The 16,522-nt window shown below is 38.9% G+C and overlaps 1 protein-coding gene across 1 annotated transcript in view; it reads right to left on the bottom strand.

Moving 5' to 3' along the window:
* The window catches only part of tenm3 (teneurin transmembrane protein 3), a 388,426-nt gene that overhangs the window by 361,443 nt on the left and 10,461 nt on the right, over positions 1–16,522 (bottom strand). Inside the window, exon 2 of the mRNA XM_087845866.1 lies at positions 9,647–9,726. The gene's annotated coding sequence lies outside the window, so the exon portion shown is untranslated. The remainder of the gene's footprint in view (positions 1–9,646; positions 9,727–16,522) is intronic.

Raw genomic sequence — 16,522 nt, 5'->3', positions numbered from 1 at the left:
GCTTGTTTGGAAGCTTAGGGGTTTTTTTCGCTGTAAAAAGAAGTTTTCTTCCCACGCACAACGGACACTAATGTTTTTGTCACTTTTTATGGAATCAAACTCAAAGTAAGGTCAGTACTTCCACGCTTTAAACGCTGCACGCTCATACTCTCTCTGCACTCGATATATGATCCATTGTTGATCTGCACACAGCTGTTGTCACGAACGTCGCACTCGCTTACGTCATTGTCATGAGACGTTCTCGCAAAAAAACGCAGTAACGCAGTGTTCCTACGGGAAAGTAATGGTAATCTAATTAAGTTTTTGCAATAGTAATCCCTTACTTTACTTGTTACTTGAAAAAAGTAATCGGATTACAAAAAGTAACGCGTTACAAGTAACACGTTACTGCCCATCTCTGGTCACTTGCAGGTGAAGAGCAGACCTGGATCAATTTTCCACATGCAGCAGTTGGAAGAAAATTATAGGTTAACACCATTAGAAACACGCAGGCAGAGTTTTTGGCTGAATTGTGTTTACAGTTTCACTACTGTGTTCCTCATCCTGAAAAGCAAGCACCAAGGAAGCTAACCTCTGCTTGAAGACAAGGAGTGCAGTTCCAGGAGCACAGGCATGAACATCAACAGTTTACAGCAGCCCAAGAGACAACAGCAGTGTCCTGAGCGAAAGACCCAGCAAGCAGCAGCAGTGTGGACAAACGGCATCAGAGAGAGAGAAAACCCATCACCTGACTGGATGGAGATGCGTTTCCAGCAAGCTGCAACTTCACTGTATGTGAAGAGGACTTTTGAGGAGACTGTCTGAGTGACATTTGCCACGTTTGGAGTGGAATGGTAAGGCAAGACAGTGGAAAACACAGGACAAAGCTAAAGAGAACCGACTGCCATCGGACTGCAAAGTGGGAGAGAGAACAGAGTGGAGGAGCAGGTGAGGACACAGAGGAAGGCTGTTGTTTAGTTGCTTTTTTCCTTTTTATTTTGTTACCTTCATAGTGCACTGAAAGTTTCGTTTGATAACCTGTCATTTAAGCAGATCTGAACAATTTGAACAGGAAGAGCTACACAACATGTCAGGAACGGTTGCAAAGTGAGTTTCTCCACATTAAAAGGGGCTCAGGAGAAAGTCACTTATTGGAACAATCAGGAAGCGAGTCCCTGTCTAAAAGGATTCAGCGAGGTGATCCAGTCTAAATTCTTTTTGAAATGGCGTCATATTGCTGGGGGTGGAAACGAATAAGTTGTTGAATAAGTTTCTAAACCAGCGGGACCTGTGGAAGCGCAGACCCAACACAGTGTGTTTACCATTACCACATGTTGTGTTAGAAATAAATTAATATGTTTTTAGTACAGTGCACGTCTCTTTTTCCAATTCTGAGGTCATTAAAAAACTTTTTCAGTGTCTTGGTGTCTTGTTATGCAAAATTTTCTGTACATTGGTTTTTCTACCGAGACAACATCTCCTCTTACGTCTCCTCTTTTCCTTAGGTTTCAGTAAGCAGAGACTTGCACAATGGCTCGTGGTAAAACAGTTTTCTGCAGCAGTAACTTTCTGTCAAATGTGCTACAATACTGAACTTTTGTGTCAAAGTTTTGATCACTATTTTATCATCGTCATTTGATAATGTGCACAGACTCACAGGTGCACACACGGGTGATCACACACACAAACTACACCCTTTTTGGCTCCTACCTCAAAGCACACTGTGTGCTGTCGATCTTACGTGCTGCACAATAATGTTTAATATTTAGTATTTACTGTTATATTCACATAGATCATCGTGATGTTGTTTATTGTGTTGCTCTCGTTTTCTTCTGCTTTGTTTTCTTTTTTCTTTCTCAACAGTTGATCCAGGTGATTGATAGATGGATTTTTTGTCTGCTTATTTAGTTAGTTTGTGGTTTTTTTGCACTTTATCCCCGTCCCTCTTCTCCGCTGTTTTTCCCCCTCTTCCTTTCTCCCTTTTCTTTTCCTCATTCAAGTCTGTCCCGTATCTAGTAAGTGAAAATAAAAAAATAAAATAAAATAAACAATAAAATGTGAATCAAATAGACCATTACGGCAAGGCTGGGATGGTCAATTTGGTAAAGTAAATCCGTTGGGCATCTTTCCTCACCTTTAGACAATAATTCTGATGCAAAAGAACCAAACGGGACAGGCAAAAAAAAAGAAAGAAAGAAAAAAAAAGATAATGTGCACGACTTCTGCCCTCATGGGGTTCATTTTGTGTGGAATAAGATGCATTATGATGTATGAAATGACCCATTTATGTGACTGTGGACAGAGCCCGTTGATAACAACACTTGTGATACCTGTTATCTTCACCTGGGGTTCAGGTTTTACCTCTCTCAACTCATTCGGACCAGATTACCAGATGATATGTTCAGCATAAATCCCCATGGCAGCTTGGTGAAAAGTTCAACACCTTTGTGACATTAAAACTCTGACTTTCAGCTCAACTTACTATCTCCATTCATTGTACACCCATCAGATATGTAAAAGTTATGTTGGTATTATCGCTGCTACTACCTGATATTGTGTTGTGTCACAGGCTTATCGGTGGAGAAGCAACAAGTCCAAGTAAACTGCATCACTGATTTAGATCTTGAATCTTGGCTCCACAAGTTTACCATCATCTCAGAAAAATGTGCACATGGCACTAAATATTACTCTTCTTATGACTGTAAAATATTTTCATTACTGTTGCATCACGTTTGCAGGAATAACAGAAAATAAAATTGAAAAATAATTTCTAGAATTTCAAACAAACTGCTGTGATTGGTTTACGGTACTCACATAAAGTTACTATAATAATAGTTTAAGATTTTACCCAGACTCTTTGCTAATGGCTCGCTCGTTATGCTAAGTAAGTAGTCAATTTAACAGAGTCACAGAAAATCTAAAAACAAATACATTAGTGTGAGAAACCAACACGTCCCCCAGCAAGAAAACACCTCAACTCAACTTTATGGAAAGAAAAAAAAATATTCTTGAAAGTGCGTTGCTATTACTAAATCATGACTGTGTCTATTAATGATGTAGAGAAAAAGATGACTAATATGTATAATTAATACTTTAGCAGCTGTCCCATTTTCTGTAATAGAAGGTGAGAAAAAATCTAAAGTATTTTTTAACAATAAAGTGTTTATTCTGGAAAACAAATTGCAAATATATTATTAGCGTACCAGCAATTTATGCACAGATTATTATCCCAATGCTTTAGAGTAGATTTTATTTTTCTCTTGAATATTTGAGAAAAAATACACACCTTAAATTTTAATAATAGAAAATACATGATGACTATTTATATGTGTAATATGCATGATTGAAGACTCATAAAAATCTCTTAAAATTAACATAGACTTTGCTTCATTTTATATTAAAGTATCCACGAGGCATAAGGTATATTTTACTGGCATTACTGGCCAGATTGGTGACCACACCATTAACCATATCTGTTGAGTGTCCCACAAAAACAATGACACGCAGTGTTTCCTTGTCAGTTCAGACAGACGCATCGCTGACATTTAACATCATCTTGCTGAAACCTGAAGAGTCAGAGGATCTGCTGCAAATCTGCTGCAGAAACAAAAATGGTTCCAGGTGAACATTTCCTACAAGCCTGATAAAATATAGTGCTTTGAGATTTTGAGGTGGCCCCTTAGAGCTGAATGTGCTTCTTTAGGATAAATACATAACAGATTTATTGCCATGATATCGACACATCGAACCGTGTGCTTATTTCTACATGAGGCTTCTGTACTGGCTCGCATGCAGTCTTCTTATAGTACATGTGTGTGACTAATTGTGTCTCTACCACTCACATTGTATGACTCTGCAAGTCCCTATCCCTCACAAACACAACAACAAAAATAAACATGCAGAAACTAGATACGTAGTATAGCTCTGAGGATGACCGTGTAAACGCACATTCATATTCATGAGTATGTGTATGAATGAGTGCATTACCAACACATTCTACTCCTGTGCTCAGGTAGAAGGTGGAAAAATGCTGACATGTGACACAGAGACGGGAACACTGAGATTGACAGACCAGACTGTATTATGGCTGCTGACTCCTTGGGGTCCTTCAGAAAAGGCCATGTCTCAAATACATTGATGTGTATTTCAATGGCTATTGGACCACTCATTATATTGGAGACATTTTGGCACAATTTCTTTGATTAAAAGAAGAAAAAGAAGAGTTAGACTTGAATGCAGATCTTGAAAGAGAGAGACAGAGAGAAAATAAACTGATCTGACCTTCTCCTGTCCAGACAAACTTTCAGCATCTTTCTGCCGTGGATTTAGCATCATATCTATTCTCAGTGAGACATGGGACACGATACCTTATATGGGGAAAAATACGTTAAAATTGGCATAGAGTTTGGTCAGTTTTATATTAAAATATCTAATGGTTAAAAAAAATCCCATTTGTAGGCAAGATCAAATGAAACCTAACTGCAGTTTTTGCTACTTCCACATTAAGCACATGATAAACGGACTGACTCTCCCAGAGCACTAAATACAGCATGCCTCATTCACCTATTCAGACAAGGACTTTTCCCCATGATTTTAAGTGCGTTCTATCCAACATACTCCGATGGTTGCATCACAGAGCAACTTGGGCAAGCAATGTCCTCCAGCCATCCTCCACAGGGGCCCCTCCATGAGCCTTGTTTCTTGGGCCTCCTCAGTTTTTGTCACTTGCTCCTCTTGAGTTATCCAGTACCTACGTGCTCCAGCTGAAAGCTGCACATGAAAACCTTCACATCTCCCATGTACCAGTGTCCCTGAATTCCCTTCTGCTTTTTAGGTTGGTTTTTTTAAAATTAAAATGGATTTAATATGTGCTGTATATTGTGTGTGGATATTACAAAATTGTTAGATAAATATGTGAAATAGTCTGAGTCTCACGGTTAACTTGCAGACATGGCTGAGCCAACCAAAGATAACAAAATAATAAAATAAACATGTTTAACATGACAGAATTACATGCCTACACTTCAGACTACTTATCAAGTTGTACATTTTCAATATTTAATTGGAAATTATGTCAAAATGCAAGAATGTTGTCATTTTTTTTTTTAAAAAGGACAAATGAATAACACATTACAGTAGATTCCTATGGAAACAGTCGCCTCTCTATGAAGCATCATTTGCAGTGCATTGCTCTCTTTCACTCACATCTGCAAATTTCCAGACAGGGAAGAAGGTGAGCCTGCTGTACTTACTGAGATCAACATCAGCCTAAAGCTGAGAGTCAACAAACATGTGGAAATGGCACAGCTCCTGTGAATGAGGTCATGTGAAATGCAAAGAATTTGCAAGAATGCAAAATTTAACACAAATGTAGTTCCAGCTGGCAGTGAAGAGCCAAGAGAAGAAAAGTAATTCGGTTCATTTTAGTATTTTGGATCCCAAACTGCTGTCTTCTCTCAATGCTTTGCACAGCTCTTCCATCACAGGGTAAAGTGAGGTTCTTTCTTATTCATAATACTTACTTCTAAAAGGTTTTTGTGATCATTGTAGCTCACATTGATTGTGCACTGCTATATACAAGTTATCTAAATGCACTTGTTGATCGGAGATTATTTAGGCTAAAGGTTAAAAATTGCTTGAATGAGCAGATCTGGTTGGAGGTGATAGACAGCCAGCCTTTAATAAATGTGTACAGTGGCAGATTCAAGCCTTTGTGCATTGGTATTGACCTGCAAGAGTTCTGTATTGGATTTCTTATATGAGCTACTTTTCAGATTCAACCATTGTCACGACGTTCCAGGGACTGGGGCAATATTACCAGCTTTTGCAAATTATGGACAAATCTTTGTGATTGCATAATTATGAAATCTGATCATGTCATCAAAGACTCAAGTTGTCTCAGTCTGATTAGAATGACATGCTGTAGCAACAGAGCTGGAAGAAAGTAGCAGAAGGTCAAAGCAAGGGTTTGACATTTACACTGCAGGGAATGTTGTGCTTTCTTACAGCATTACAGAAATTATGAAAGTTACAGCCCTTTTCCAGCAGATAATTATCTTTTAATTGCTGTTTTTTTCCTATTTTTTCCAACTTCAGCCTTCTTCTTCTTCTTCTTCTTTCACACTTTGTTAAATCTCTCTGTAGCAAAAGGTCAGCGTGTGCAGAGTGTGATGCCATGGCTGCATGCATACAGGTGCAAGGCAGACAGACACATCTATAATCTCACAGCTCATGCTCTTTGTCTGGGTCATTTGCCATGGTAACTGCTAGGCAAATGGAAACACAATGTAGTCGGAGGAAACTCTGAAGAAGGGAAAAAGGATAAAGGAAATGGGAAGATGAAACATCTCTCACCCTGTAAGGGTCAAGAAAGTACTCTGGCAACAGGAAGAGTGGATAGCAGTGCGGATTTATTTATATGTTTATTCTGAAAGGAAGCTGTTTGTACTATAAAGCTATGGATATTTTTCCGTGTGCACAGCTCTCTCTCTGTGTTTGGTTCTACTGTGCTCTCATTTCCTACCTTCCCCCAGGTGCTTCATTCTCTTACACTGAGATAAAGTTATTACACTGGGAACAATCCTCCTGCTTGTCCACTGTATGTGTTTCAAGGTAAGGTGAAGTGTTTTTCCAGGACCTTAACCATTAATAATTGCTCTCCTGTTTCTTTGCAGACATGAAAACCAACAGGAACATGAAAGCCTGTAGCTTCTGTTTCCAACAAACAGAGCATCACACATTAGACAAAGATAATAATGTCTGATCTCTTGCCACTAAGCTTTTTCCAGGCAAAATGTCCCTGCTGTAATCCATGCAAATGATGTTAAACAGTGCTGTGAGAAAAAGAAGTTGCCCCAGTCTTTATTTTTACATATTTGTCTCACGTACGTGTAATACAGTTTTAAAATGATGATGATGATGATTTCATTTATTATAACACAGCTAAAATCTGTCACCTGACACTGCAGAGGTTCTTGTCCATGCATTTGTGTCACTGATTATTGTAACACTCTCCTTTCTGGGTTACCGAAGAAATGTTTTCGAGGTTTACAGATGGTACAAAATGCAGCTGCTCGCATTTTAACCAAAACTGGGAAACACGAGCACATTACCCTAGTACTGAAATCTCTGCACTGGTTGCCTTGTCAGCTTCCAGCAGATTTTAAGGTCCTGTTGCTCACCTACAAGGCTTTGAATGGTTTGGCACCTTCATATCTCTCTGACCTCTATGTTCCCGTGCTCTCCGGTCTCAGGGCACTGGCCTTCTAAAAGTTCTTAAAGCTAGAAGAAAGACTGAGGAGCATGCTTTTTCTGTTTGTGCCCCATCTTTGCTGAATAACCTCCCTCAAGATATGAGGCAGGCATGCTCTGTGGAGGTTTTAAAAGCTGAGGTAAAGACCCACCTGTTCACCAGTTTTTACTGGTTCTGCCAGTATGCCTGTGAAGGTTCTCAGTCATCCAGGTCATCCATAATGATCAAGGAAGTCCAAGGAGCTTGGAAAGAAAAGCGTCTGAAGTTGCTTGAAGATATTTCACCTCTCATCCGAGAAGTTTCTTCAGTTCTAAGGGTCAAATGGTGGAGAGTCCCAGAGAATCATCAGGGTGTCCATTGTCCTTCTTAATGGGATACTCCCACTGGGTTTAAATCTGGGACTCTCCACCATTTGACCCTAGAACTGAAGAAGCTTCTCGGATGAGAGGTGAAACGTCGTCAAGCTACTTAAAGAAGTCCAGACGCTTTCTTTCCAAGCTCCTTTGACTACTGTTTCTGTCAGTTTTTAAATTGTATTGTTTTAGTATTGCTTTTATTTATTTATCTTTTTTTGTCAAGTCAGCACTTTGTTTGAAAGCGCTTTATAAATAAAGTTATTATTATTATAAAGGAAATCTTCATGTAAATCATAAATCAACTATTAACTGCAGTTTTTCGAAGGCTGAGCTCAACTTCACAAGCTGATCCCAGGCATGACTGCCGAGATGATGAACCAAGAAATCACCTGTCTGACTAAGTGACGTAGGCTCAGATCTTATAAAGCAACCACAGCCTACATTTTCAGTCTGAAATATGTCAGTTGTCATTTCTGAGGCTTTGGGAGTCCAGCAAAACATAGTTAGACCCACACATCGGGGAAACTGGGAACAGTGGTTCATGGAGGAAGGCACAAAAGAACCAAGTTTTCTGGCTAATCGTGTTCAAAGTGTGTTCATCTAGTTAGATTTCACTACAGTTTAGACTGGTCAGGTTAGCCAGCATAGGATTAAGGTCCAGAGTTTATTCGTTTATTAATTTCAAAGGTTTAGCTTTTTAGTATCGGTAGTTCTCCAACAGCAGACAGTACAGAACCGCAAATACGTCTGCACATACTAGATACTCATATCTCGTTGCTTTAAGCAACATTTGCAGCTATAGTTGCCTATAGTCTGCTTTAAAGCATTTTCTTGACGTAAAACCTTGAACACAGATGTAAAATCTGTATTCAAGTTAGTGTCAGCGTGAACAATTCCTGCTTTGGTGCAATTGTTATATAACCTTTGGCTTTTATTCTGACAACAATCAATGTTAAAGTGAAATTGGAGCTGCTGAGAACAAAGCAAGAACTTGGGATAAAAGCTCAGATCAGGATAGAAACCACAAGAAGACAGTGTTTCACACCTGAGAGTTTGTGATATAACAAAGTCTTGAGAGGTTTGGATAACAGGTGCCAAATGTCAGCAGCTCCATCTCCACAGAGCTGCTGTTGGCCTAGTTTGTCTTGAGATGCAGCTGTATGCTCTGTCACAGAAATGGCAAATAAGCACCAGAGGGGGTTCACACACACACACACACACACACACACACACACACACACACACACACACGCACAGGGAGATATATACCTTGCCCAGCTACACGTGCTGTATACACTTATTCACCAACAGGCCTGCATGAACACAAGCTTTTCCACATTACAGCACAAACACAGGCATTTGTATATGCATGCACACTCGCACACAAAAACAGACTGCGCACACTGTGGCATTGTACCCTTAGTGAATTGTGAAAAATAGGACAGGGTGGATGCATTTAATCTTTGGTTGTCTGTGAGGATGACTGTCAAAAACTTTTATTCGTTCTTTTTCTTTCTCTCCCTTTTATTGAGAATCTGGCCTTTCAAGACAAAAAGGAGAAAAGAAATGCACAAAAATACTGTTAATCATTTAGATTTAGGATTGTTTACTCGTTTTTTCTTCGTCTGCCAGTAAAACACAGACTTTTAAATAAAACGTGCTGTCTGTGACGAGCACGCTATTTTAAAACAGGAGATATTATTTTAGATTTGGCTGATACATGAACCTCTCTGTCATGAATATTAATAATGATAATAGTAGTTAATAATTTCAAGAGTATGGCCTGTGCTGAGATAAGCTGACATATTTACCATGTTAGTGTAACGCCACACTTTGTTTTCATGGTGTGGTTTTGAGTGTCGACTCCAATAAAGTCGGATTTTATTCTTATTTGTACAAAAATAAACTAATGTGATTTTGGACCTGTGATGCTGACTGCTGACTGTAACCTGTGCAGTTAAATAGAAACCAAATAATTGCACATGGTGAGAATATAAAATGTGACGTTATCAGTAAAAACAGTGACTGACAAAAAAGAATAGTAGCTCAAAAAGCTTACTGGTACGATCTTGAGATGTCACACGGAGCGATCGTCTGTCATTGTTACAGAGCCCAGAGTCCAAAACCAAAGACGAGCACCTGGAGAACAGAGAGAGCTCGAGTTAAAAGAAGAAGAAGAAAAGGCAAAAGTATCTAAAACCAGTCACAGTGACAGAGGGGTGCACACAAGAGAACGAGAAGCAGATTAAAAACATTTTGTCCTTTGTTTCGTGTCATTTACTAAAAAAAAACGCTTTCCATCGCCAAGATATTACAAGACATGTGCATGGATAACATAAAGTGTGAGGCTGTGTGGTTGGAAAGCAGTGTCCCATCTCTGTTTTGTCATGTATATTGTCCCCTGGCCTTTATGAGCTGATATGTTCAAAGCTCTTAAAAATGAATGGTCATGGGAAACTCTGTGGGCGGTGCCCAGTCTCCACAGGGAGACCCAGCTCTGCCAGAACCCCCAGGGCTAAGCACTGTCTCTCTGTCTTATTGTATTCCATGGCATTGTTGCAACAGAGTTTCAGAAGCTATTTCATATTCCATGAGAAATGTAGGTGCAGTCACAGACGCAGTCGGCAAAACCTACGAGTATCCACTGACTGGTGGAGTTTAAGGTGTGCAGAGGTTTAAAAATGTGCACAGATTATGTGCACCCTGTGAGTCTGAGTGTTCTGCTTTCATCCAACCTTGTTTGGTGAACTTGTTGTTGGTCAAAATCTGAAATACTGGCAATGGAACAGCAAGACGACTGTCTGAAGCAATATTTGTTCAATCAGTGTTTTAAGCCCGTATAAACGCGAGGACGTGCTCATGCATGAACCTTCATGAGAGACAAAGCTCTAACTTTAAAGATTTGGCCATGCGCCACACATCTGGTTTCAGTTTCAGGTACTTTTTTTGACAACAAATCCTTCACAATGTTAATAAATGTGGAAAACCAAAAGAAAGAATTCATGAGAAAATTCCACATCCATGCCTTAATCTATAACACTGTGCTGCTCCTCTGCTTATGCTCCGCCCCTCCACCGCTGTCAGCCAGGTGTGTTTTGTGTACATTTGACACACACACAGTAAGAGTGTTTCCAGATGTTGTACACAGCAAACTGGATATTTCTGGGGCAACAAATGAACAACAATAAGACTTTTGTTTTACTCATTATTACATCTGCAGTATTTTGTCAGATTCAACAGTTTTCTGTCTCTGAAACACAAACGTTGTAAACTGCACTGGAGGCAGCAGTAAGTCATGAACACACGCACCTTTTGATAGTGTAGTGGATGCACCTCAGGAGGGACACAATTCCACCCCCCACACAGCCAGTGTCTGCCTGACAAATGCTATTTCATACCAGATCCTCTCTCGAGTCGGCCATTTTGTGTCACAGCGGCTCACCCCTCCCTCCTGGTCTAGTATTATTTCATGGCCTCCTCTCACACTGTAGGGGGCAGTTTGTGTCTTTGTTACTGAATGAAGTTTGGGGCGCACACACACACACACACACACACACACGACTCTTGAATGTTACTCTGACCAAACCTATTGCATGCTGCCTCGTCTCCAACCACGCATCCATTTTGTGCTAAATAGGGAATAAACACGTGAAGGCCCCGGGCCTCATTATTTTTTACATTAGTGCTAGTTAGCTATTGTTAGCTATGACCACTTCTATAGATTCTCTAGAAAGGCTGAGATATGCTGACGCCGCCGTATCGTCAAAGGACGTCACTGTTCGGTGTCCAACGGCTAAACGAAAGCGTCACAATGCTCTCCTTAGAAATGACCAATCAACACATCACAACTAAATAATTACTAAAAATTAAGAACACATGAGATGTGTCAGAGTTGGAACGTCTTATTGTCTGACATCATCACAGCCTGGGGTGAACTAATATGTTATTATATGCTATTAAAGGACTGCTACACTGTGTTAACATCTAAGGCCATGAGACTTTTGGCTAAATGAGGATAAAACATGGGTGAAAAACAGGCATTATAAGACATGAAACAGTCTGCAGTAGTAAAATAGGAGACATTCAAGGGAATGGAGACATTTCAGACAGTTGGACAATTTAGCATTGATGCTACTCAGGATGAACATGCTAGCTAGCTCTTTGCTAAGACACTCGATGTTGATGTATATCAGAAAAGAAAGGATGAAATAAAGACATGAGTGAATAATAACACACAGTTGATGTAAGGAAACAAGATGTACTCCATTAAGAGCAGCAGTAAAACAAGTGTTTACTTGTTATTCTGGGACTAAATGCAAGGACAGACAGGGCCAGGGGTGATATGTTGCTGAAGAAGGTTGCAGTGTGGGCATGCACACAGATGCACGTTCTCACACACTGACCCCCTGCCGGTGCAGATGCTGCTAAAGCAGGCCCTGTGCTTGCTGATAAGCAACAGGAACAGTGCTCCCAACAGGGAAGTTGTGTTTTCAGAAGAAAAACTGATTTCTAATTTGTGTGTGCTTTGCCTGGACTCAGAGTCCGTGAGCAGCAGGGCACCGCAAACACCTAACAGAGAGCCGCAGTGCTCGGAGCCCTAACTAGACTCACACAGTTAGTGATGTTCTGTGGTGCCACTGAACAAATCCATCATTTCTTTATAAAGTAAATGATGATATTGTGCGCTGGTGTTATCTCAGAAATAAGACTGAACAGCAGCAAAACCTTTAACTTCACTTTTACACTATTTAAAAATGTTAGTGAGCTGACAACAGCTCATGAAGCAAGACGTGAGTATGAGCCATGAAACACATGAAACACATGAAACACATTTAAATGTCACACAGTAAAATTCTGCTCTGATGACATTTTTAACCATGTTTGACTGAATTCATTTACCGTCTGTTTGCATTGATCCTGAAACCCATAAATCCAGGTCTGGACAAACGCAACATCTAAAATTATTTGTTATCTTTGAGAATGAACATTTTTGTACTGCTGTATAATTTTACTTTATTTTATGATAGACTAATTTTACTTTACTGATAACCTGGATGAATTTGATGAATAAATACTGAGTAGGAAAGAGTTTTACTCAAAGAGTTACAGGATGAAATCATCAAATCCGTCTTTGCAAACAAAACCAAATTCACAGTATGTCCAGCCTTTCCTTCACTCTGTCTGTTACTGTTAGCCGTTCCTTATGTACTCATTAGAGAGGCGGGGCTACGTGTCGTGTGGTTTGTTTGTTTTGGTGTGAGATTTGCACATGAGAGCTCATGAAGGATATAAATCCACAGACACAACATCTATATCGACTGACTATAGAAGCAAAATCAATGTTTTGGTCCTAGTTAGTGAACGATGTTGTAAAACTTCTGTCAAGTGGTGTCAGACACACCAGATATTTGTTGTTTCGATCAGTGTAATAATCCCTGATTCTTCTGCTGAGCAAACAGGAGAAGTTGGAAGAATTGGAAAGAAAGAAAAAAGCTGGGAGTCATTGCATATAAAAAAACCATACACACACAACCTTGGGACACACACACTCATGCACACACACACGTTTGTAAAATATTGCATATTAGGTAAAGTTAAGACAAGGAAGAAAAATGTTTTTTTTATGTTAAAAATGCACAGAGTTGCATAAAGACCAGGAAATCTAAATATCTGCCACATTTATGGCAGAAGCTCACTGATTGCTACCAAAAGCATCTCATCAAAGTGCATTTAACCATATAAGAGTTGGGATGTACGTCTGCTTTTGAAACTGTGTGAATGAGAGAAAATCCAAAATAAAATTCATATTTGTGTGCTGGGTTTTTAAAGACTAAACATATATGGAATAAAATCATTCCACCCTGGAAAAAACAATTCAAAGAAATTATTAAAATCCCTAAATTACCACCACATTCACACCTATAAATTAATGTATGTACATTTTCAACTGTAGCAGCAGGAGTTTTTATATTGCACGTGGGTTTGTATATACATCTTTGAATTTTAAATATTCATTCCTTTTTTCCAGTCGAAAAACCTAAAAAAACACAAGACCAAACAACATCCAACAAGCTATAAAAACAAAATAGCATATTATTGTCCTGTCAGCCCATTTAAAATGTCTAAACATGTGTAGTTATTAGGAATCGGTCTGTGTATGACTAACACTGAGCTGACTGGCATGGACGCCTGGATGGGAACAGAATAACTGGCTTTGCTAAACCGTCCATTATCTGCATTTATGATGTTAAACACGAGTTTTTAAAAGATATACTAAAGTAATATTTATTGTTCTTTTTTGTTTTTTACGCTTTTGTTTGATTTCTCATCTGGGGGAAAGGATTTTGTTATTACAAAGCAGATCTAGTGAAAGCTTCTGTAACAGCGAGACTTGTATATTCTACACTAACAAAACATCATTTGGTGCGTACAAGTATTCAACATAATCCTATTCTCTTACTTTACATCGGAGGGGCTGCATACCAGATCAGAGAGGAAATATTATTTTTTAAAATTTGTACATAACAAACCTTTAACTGCTGCAACACTACAGTGAGCGCTTATATAAACAGTACAAGAGGCTCTTGTTTTTCATCGTCACTGGTTACCCTCGGGAAATATGAATGTAAATGTGAATCGACTTTTGTTTCTTATAACTTCACACCACTAAATAAAAAATGCACAATGAATTCTACAATTTGCCATGCCCTTAAAATAATCCTGTTTAATATAAAAGAGTATGTCATGTGCTGATTCCATGTGGGCTTTTATAGTATTTTTCACAACAGAAACAAATTCTGTTAACTCTTTTCGACCTGAGGGTCCTTGCCCTGGGACCAGAGTACATCGTTAATAAAACCGAACCTGCTGCCTTTTTTCCAAGCGTGGCACATTCAGTGGTTGTCTAAGCCTACACTGATTCAAATGAAGATTTTTGTAAGGATGTCAAGCATGGTGCATGCAGTGACGAGTTTGTTTAAGCCTACAATGATTCAAATGGAGATAGCACTGATATGCTTTATACTAGGAGATCAGATTTACATCAGAACAGATCGAGGATAGCTTCAGACAACATCCACGTTAACTTTTATGCACAATAGCACATTCAACAGGAAAATTAATGAGATTTTCTTTTGTGTTTTACTCTTCAGGTTTAGACTCCATAAGTGATTCTCAAATTCTTCTAATGAAAGATGTTAAAGCACAAAACTGTTAGTAGTCTAGTTAGTCCAGCTTGCTTTTAAATGCATCACTGCAGTATTTAGCATTTGTTTTTTTCAAATACCAAGCCAACCATAAATAGTCATAAATCTTCCATGTGCTGCAGAACATACATGTCTCAGGGGACTCAATATTTCAGGTCCACATAGGGAAGCTGTCCACAGTGCATCACTGTAAATGGCAAATTCCCCTGAAACTCTTTGTCCCATTTTAACAACTATGTTGGGGTCTCACTGTTATTTCAAGTCTGTAGAAAATTTTGCTGTGTCTCTCTTTTTAGTTTAATAGAAAAAAAGGTGATTGTATCACAGTGCACGTCCCTGCGCACAGAAGAACACCTTTGAGCATGTAATCAATTATGCACAAACACGGACATCCAACACAGTTGGTGACCTAACAGGAAATTTAAAGGTTTCTAGCTAAGCACTTGTTGAGGGTGAGATGATTGCCACTGAAAAGCTTTCAAGGGCTTTCAAAGAGTGCGTAAGGTCATAGCACTTTCAGCCTCTAATGCTGTAATCTTTGGATGACATCCAAAGAAATGGCACTCTCCATACCTCCTACACTAAAAACATATATAGTACAGGGAAAAGTAAGACTTTACCGTTTCAGATTCGACTTTCTCTTGATCGTATGAGACTACTGGGAACAGTCAAAGGTGCAGTGGTACAGTACAAGTGACCTTAGCTAGTCTGAGTACACAGTGAGGGCTGTCTTCTGAATTCAGCAGCGCTCTTTCACTGCTCCACCAAAATATAAAAGGACATTTTTTTCTCAACATTTTCTTGACATTTTTTCCTGTCAATTTTTTTCTGAGTGGGTTATGTCATACTGCATGGGTGATATCATTTCCAAATAGTTCTTGATCTGGAGGTCAGAAGAAGGTACATTAAACAACCTCCTATTGGAGGTTGATAGATGCACCACCCCACTTGCTATCTTATGTGTACTTTTGCTGGCTAATCTACTTCTTCAAACCTCTGTGGCAAAATGAAAGTACACGACGACCCAGTATATTATATGGGATTTTATTTGTTTAATTGAGGAGCACTTTGGAACGTAACCTGACTGGATGTTGACTTCTCTGGCTAAAGTTAGCTAACGCTCTAAAAACCAGAGGAAAATTGAAACTCAGGAATGAAGCACAGAATTTCCAAAGACATTTTTCTGACTTACAAGTTTAATATTTTTGTCACTTTGTTTATGGTGTTTACACTTGTTTGTGAATCTCTGTAAAATAATTAACTAAAAAGTTATTTTAGATGAAAAAGTCTGAGCATATTTAAGCAAATCTAGCCTGTGGCTCCCACTGCTCAAAGTATCTTTCTCACTTTTACAAACTTAGAATTTGGTCCTACTTGCATTATTGTGTTCTGCAAACCTCAGGCGAGTTTTTATTTGCATCTGACAATAAATATTTGTATGTTCTGAATCTGTTTCTGCTATGTGTCATTGTTCTGTTGTGAAGATAGCTGATACTTGTTTGAGTATTGATCTATTTCTGCTTTACAAGGCAAAAATAGTCCTCACGTTGCATGTGGTCACATAAAATAATAACTAACAACAGCCTGACTTAACCATGAAGTTCAATATGAAAATAACAAAAACTATTAACAAACTCACAAACAATTAGTTTATATCTTAATGTTTATATAAAAATGTGCATCTAAATACTTTTTAATCACTTAGTTGGACTTAATATGAAAATAACTGA

This window comes from Neolamprologus brichardi, chromosome 9 (genome assembly GCF_056152115.1).
Source record: "Neolamprologus brichardi isolate AB-2024 chromosome 9, ASM5615211v1, whole genome shotgun sequence".
Lineage (NCBI taxonomy): Eukaryota > Metazoa > Chordata > Actinopteri > Cichliformes > Cichlidae > Neolamprologus > Neolamprologus brichardi.
The sequence above is the reverse complement of the archived record's forward strand: the minus strand, read 5'-3'. Positions and strand labels throughout refer to the sequence as shown.